The sequence below is a fragment of the Nothoprocta perdicaria genome, unplaced genomic scaffold (genome assembly GCF_003342845.1).
Source record: "Nothoprocta perdicaria isolate Ctin4 unplaced genomic scaffold, notPer1 scaffold_365, whole genome shotgun sequence".
Classification (NCBI taxonomy): Eukaryota; Metazoa; Chordata; class Aves; order Tinamiformes; family Tinamidae; genus Nothoprocta; species Nothoprocta perdicaria.
Window position 1 is genome coordinate 538905 of NW_020455605.1, and position 5672 is coordinate 544576.

A 5672-nucleotide genomic window follows, 5' to 3' on the forward strand; every position below is an offset into this window, starting at 1 on the left:
AATCAATAACAATGCCAGCTGCACTACTAAATATTCACTTTGAGCAGACATTCAGAAGTGGGCAAGTCAAGTATGGAATGCTAAACAATTCTACAGATGCTTTCTGCCTTAGAAAATCCAGGAGGTGGTTTTTTTTTTTTTTTTNTTTTTTAGAAAATTCATACAGTGCTTTTCAGCATTTTTTTTATCATGAAAAAAATTCGTTTTAATTTTCTGTAAACAACTGAAGGCCTAAAAGTCTTTAGGAATGTTCCCTTTCTCTATTAACAGGATTAGTTGTGATTGGGAAGACCTTGTCAAATGCTGGAAATTTCATTTTATTCATAGAATTTATTAATTTTCTCACATTTCAAATGTTTTGTCTGATTTCTCACACTAGCACACAAAACATAGATTTGTCAGCTTGGCAGTTGGTAGAAATCTGCAGTTGGTCTTCATTATATTTGTCTCCCATAGATCTCATGCTATATCTGCCAACCATGTGAGGATCTTTTGGATGCTTGGATTCTATGGGATACTTGGATATGCTTTTACAGTGCTCCATCTGTTAATGGTACACTGATATTTAGGAAATGAACTGTGCTTTGGAAATCTAATTAATGAGATCAGTGAGTCCTAGACAGCAAATTCATTCAACAGTCACCTACAGCTTGATTTAATTATCTAAACATAATTTCCCAGTGCATCTGAGATGCCCTAAGGATGCACTTTGTTCAAGTTGACTCTCCAGAAGCACACAGGTCTCTCTTGGGAACTGTGTCCTATTTGCCTCTTGGGAACTGTGTCCTATCTGCCTGCCATGTAGGTGTTGTGGATACTGCAGAGAGAGTATATTATATAACACGAGCAGGTTGCTGTAATGGGAATAACTGCCAAATTTACTGCATATGTTTAGGCAGAATCTCTTTGATTGTTTAAAGTCTACATTCTTCTTTCAATATGGTCTTTATTAAGAAAGGAGAGTACCCTTACAGCATACCTGCACAGTAATATTATAGAGAGGTATTCCTGAAAGGCATGTGGGATGTGAGAACACCTGCACTATGGTTTGCAGTTCAAGGACCTTTTTGGTACAAACAGTAAAATAACAAAGAGGATCTTCTTGGTGCAAAATGAACAGTAAATAAAGGGGGATGCAAAAACCAAGAGAGAGACAAACCAATTAGCCAAGCAGTAAGCAGGCATGAACAACCTAGACTGTGAAACTAATCAGGAGGATGAAACACAACAAACGTGAGAATTGGTAGGTAATAGGGGAGACTGTGGGACTATGTGAAATGTCTAAGGAAAAAGATATGTGAAGGGGCAGAGAGGAATGAGTAAAACCTGGGCCTATTGCACAGTAATCAGCACTCACTGGCCATCATACTTGTCTGATCAAGTCCTTTGCCTCAATCACCAGACTCTGCTCTGACTTTCTTTCTAAGCTATTTTTCCACGTACTCTCTCTGTTTTGTATGTAGGTGCAGCAATGTCTATGTTCTAGCAACTGAAGACACCAGAGAAAGTGGACTTGGACCAGGAACTAGGGGGAGGCTGCGGGCAACAACTCTCCCACATCTGGTGTCAGAGCCTGGGGTGAGTGAAGGTCCCAGCAACAGCTGGTGGCTGATGGAGCTGGGTCAGGAGTGCTGGCTACCACAGGAGGCAGTGGGAGTGAATTTGAGGCCAGCAGAAGCAGTCAGACTTGGGTGATGATGGCCCCTGTGTCTGCAGTACCAGCAATGGGAGTGGTTGAGGGCCATAGCGCTAACACCTGGCCCAGGACCTAGGGTCGTAGGACAAATATGTTCTGCAGGGCAGCTGCTGCTGTGGGGAAAGCCAAGGGTGTTTTACTCTAACCTGCTAAGCATAACGGTACATCAAACTTCAAGCTGGATTAGTCAGTGAGTAATTGGTCTATATAACCAGCAAGGGGGCCGAGGGTCCAGGAAGGCCTATCAGGGAGGCTACACTTCTATTTAAGGAACTGCAAATGTCTGTGCACATATGAACCAGAAAATGAGGATGCACGTGCTTTTACCAGCAAACTTGTCTTCACTGGCTGAAGAGGAGGAGGGGACTCAGCTGCTTGCACTCATCTTTATTTGAGATCCGCTGGTGGTGTGTGTGGGTGCTGCTGAAGGCAACATCACATCTGTGCCTGCTAGTATAGCAGTAGTACATCAGTGCCCTCTGTGTGTGTTCATATGCATGTGTCATGGAACGAGTGGTGGCAGGGGTGAGTGACAAAATGCACTTCACTCATATGAAACAAATAATAATAGGATTTATTAATATGGACAATGTTTTCACGAGAATCTATGGCAAGGTCGCTTATTATTCACTGCATGGAGGCTCAAGATAATACACAGTTATCTTGGGATACCCTCCCGTTGGGTCATGAGGTTCAGACTGGACCCCCTCGCTTTCCAGGCTCCTTCTGATTGGAGTCTGGGTGCGGCTGGATCCAATCCTAGTCCCAGACCTGGTCAACAGTTTATGACTAAGGGTTCTTGTGCACGGTTACAAAGTAAAGTTAAAGAAAGAGAACACGCTATGTTCACTTACCACAAACCTGTTGTGGGAAGGGGGGTCTCTCAACCTCGAGGAGTAACTTTGAGAGGCGTCCCTGCTCAAGGGGAGATCCTAATGTGCAGCCTGCTGCCATGCCAAGAGAGCTCAAAGGGCTCTCTGGCTGTCCGCATATTTACAGGATAAGATGATTGACTTATAGTCATTMTTTCATTTCAGAGGCCCATTGGCTAGTGTATTAGCCTTACCGCCCCTTTGGGATGCAGCCTTCAGGAATGTTATGTTGAGTCTAAGTGAGAGAAGAAATCAGAATGGTGGCGCCTACCAGGATTAGATAAATCGCTGGTGGTTAGCAGCTGAACAGGGCTGCATGTAAGGTACAGGCCRGGCTGAGCTGGGAAAGGAGCATATCCGTCACAGCATGTGAGATGCCAACTCGGCCTCACTGCTGGCTGAACCTGCAAATGGGAGAGCAGCCACCACATATACTGCCTGGGATGGAGAGACCTCCAGGTCCCGAAGTGCAATGAGCCTGAGCTCCAGCAACCAGCTAGGAGGACCTCCAGCTCCTGAAATTCCCTGGCGCTGGTGGCCTTATAACCGCCATCAGTGCATGGCAAACAAGGCCTGTAGGAGTGATTCTGTCATTCAAGAGATAGTCAGTACTCAAAAATAAGGACACTATGCTTTTACAGAAAATTGAATATTGATGTGAGCAAGGCCCACAAACTGTGACTGTAGCAGCACTAGCAGAAATAAAAAAATAAATAAAAATAAATAATAAAAAAGCCGTCTACAATTTGTAAATGTGGACTGTTCATCAGTACAAACAAATAAATGAATGAAATTTCACTTAAGAACAAGCTATCAAGGAGAGGTAGTTAAATATACTGCAACTGCAGCCTGTCAGTACTGTTTTCTTCAGCAATATTAATTGGACTGAAAATTATCAGTGTTGCTATTAATTTCTGGTTTTTTTTTTTTTTTTTTTTTTTTTTTTTTTTTTTTTTTTGAGTATATCAAGGACTGTACAGGAAGCTATATAGGGTCTCTTCACTCGGATAGTGTGGTCTAGGGTCTGGAAGATGTCAGCCTTATGCCCAATCAGATACACACATTGAACTTCGCTATACACAACGGTCCTTTTGATTGGAGTTTCAAAGTTTCATGGATTTCAAGAATATTCCTCTTTTAAGGAGGAGTCTGTATCTCCCACATCTCACTGCTATGGATGATCCTCAGATACATACATATCTTGTAAAACTGGACTCTTGTATAAATCTCCATTCCTGGAATAATGTTTTATTGTTAAAACCACTCCTGTTAAAACCAATGTTTTCCCTCTGTATATACAGTATTTCTTGACTTGGAGCTCCTCTGGGGCAGATTTTCCTAAGAAAGGAACACTTACTGTCAAAGCTGGGTGATTTTGTTTCCCTATGTTTTTAATGACAATGTAAACACAATAGGAGATATTAATACCAAAACTGTCTGGGGAATGTCAGAGAAAAGACGTCTGCATTGACATCCCTCTGGGGCTGAACTGCTGACAAAGTGACAGAAGAAAACCAGCACTGCTTCAGGCTGTCTGTCCCTGTCCTTTGGCATGGCAGAAAACTCCAGCATGCTGGAATATTTGCCTGACTCAATTACCTTTGATAGATTGGTGTAAAATAATTACAAGGAAAAAAGGAAAAAGTATATAGGTGGTTTGGAGCATACAGTGCTAGCCAAAAATTAATGTTGATAGCTGTTGCATCATTGCTATTAATATAGGTGACCAAGGAGTCCTTGCCACACACTCATCCCAGTCCCAAGGGCAATCGATGGGCAAGGTCAAGAACAGGGCAGGTGGGGTAATGTGAGCACAGCAGGAACTGCCCCCGACCGGCTTAAACCAGCTCCAACTGGCTCCAATTGACTCCAGCTGGTTCCAATCCGCCACAGCCAGTGCCACTGCAGAGATGCACAGCTCTGTGGCCAGGCTGCTGCTGGGTGTGAGGGCGGATGGGTAACTTGCAGGTTGTTTTAATCCCTTAGGAGTCTGCCCTTTCTGTGCTCCAAAATTAGCCCCTGTGGAAATAAAACATTAATGATGAGGGGCGCCCGCAGCTAAGAGAAGGTAGGGAGGGGGGTGTGAGAGCTGCCCCGTGCAAGCTTCCCTGCAAATGGCAGCTCTGTGTTTTTGCCTTCGTGCCATGAATCTTAGCAGCTCATGTTTTAGTGTAACATTTCAAAGGACAAGCCATGAACACTCAGTTCCCCATAGTTTTTGTGTGCCACAGTTGAGCCGGATGTACTGTATACCACTGGGAAAACAAACAATAAAAGGATTCAATTCAGTATTCATTTCAATAAGGAAATAAAGTCTCCAACAGGTTAAAAGTAGTGGTACATCAAAATACTACAGATGCGCCTATCTTTTATAAAGAAAAGAAAACAAAACCAAAACAAGCCCCTACTAGCTTTATGTGTTYTTTAAGTAGTATCACAAAGAAGATAGAGCCCAGAAGATAATAACAGAGTTCAGTTTGCTGGACTCCCCCAGATGCATCCAGTTTGTTACCTTTGGCGGTCAGCAGTGTTCTTCTCCAGTTTGCACATCCTACTGTGTTAACAAGATAGAAACCTGTTGGTGTTTCTTCCCTTACTTATTAGGGTAATAAACATGTCAGCAGATGCAGCAGATGTAGGCTGTGGTTGCAAGACCATCTGTTCAGGAGTAAACAAGTAACTTGGACAACTGATTAAACATCCAGAACCTTCTTCGTGTCATTGCTCCTATAATAATCCCAACCACACAAAATGCAGCCCTAGTTTCAGGCTTTTCAAGATAACAGTCTGACAACAGCTTGAGATACTCTGAATTTACCTGCATGCAGTTGCATCCCAAAGCAATTGGGTGTTTTGYAAATGAAATGCTGCTGATTTTGCTGGACAAACTCCTCCACAGATGGCACATGTTTAGCTACGTTTATACAGTTGATTTCCCCAGGACAGATTTTGTGCCAGCACTCTCATCCCCAGAGAATATGTTTTAATTTTAATGTTTTTATTTTGTTGGATAGCTCTTAGAAACTGATGTTACTTACTGTCTGACTAAAGGCCTGGACAACTGGCTAGTATCAGTGATTTTCCTTAGACATTGGGAACTATAA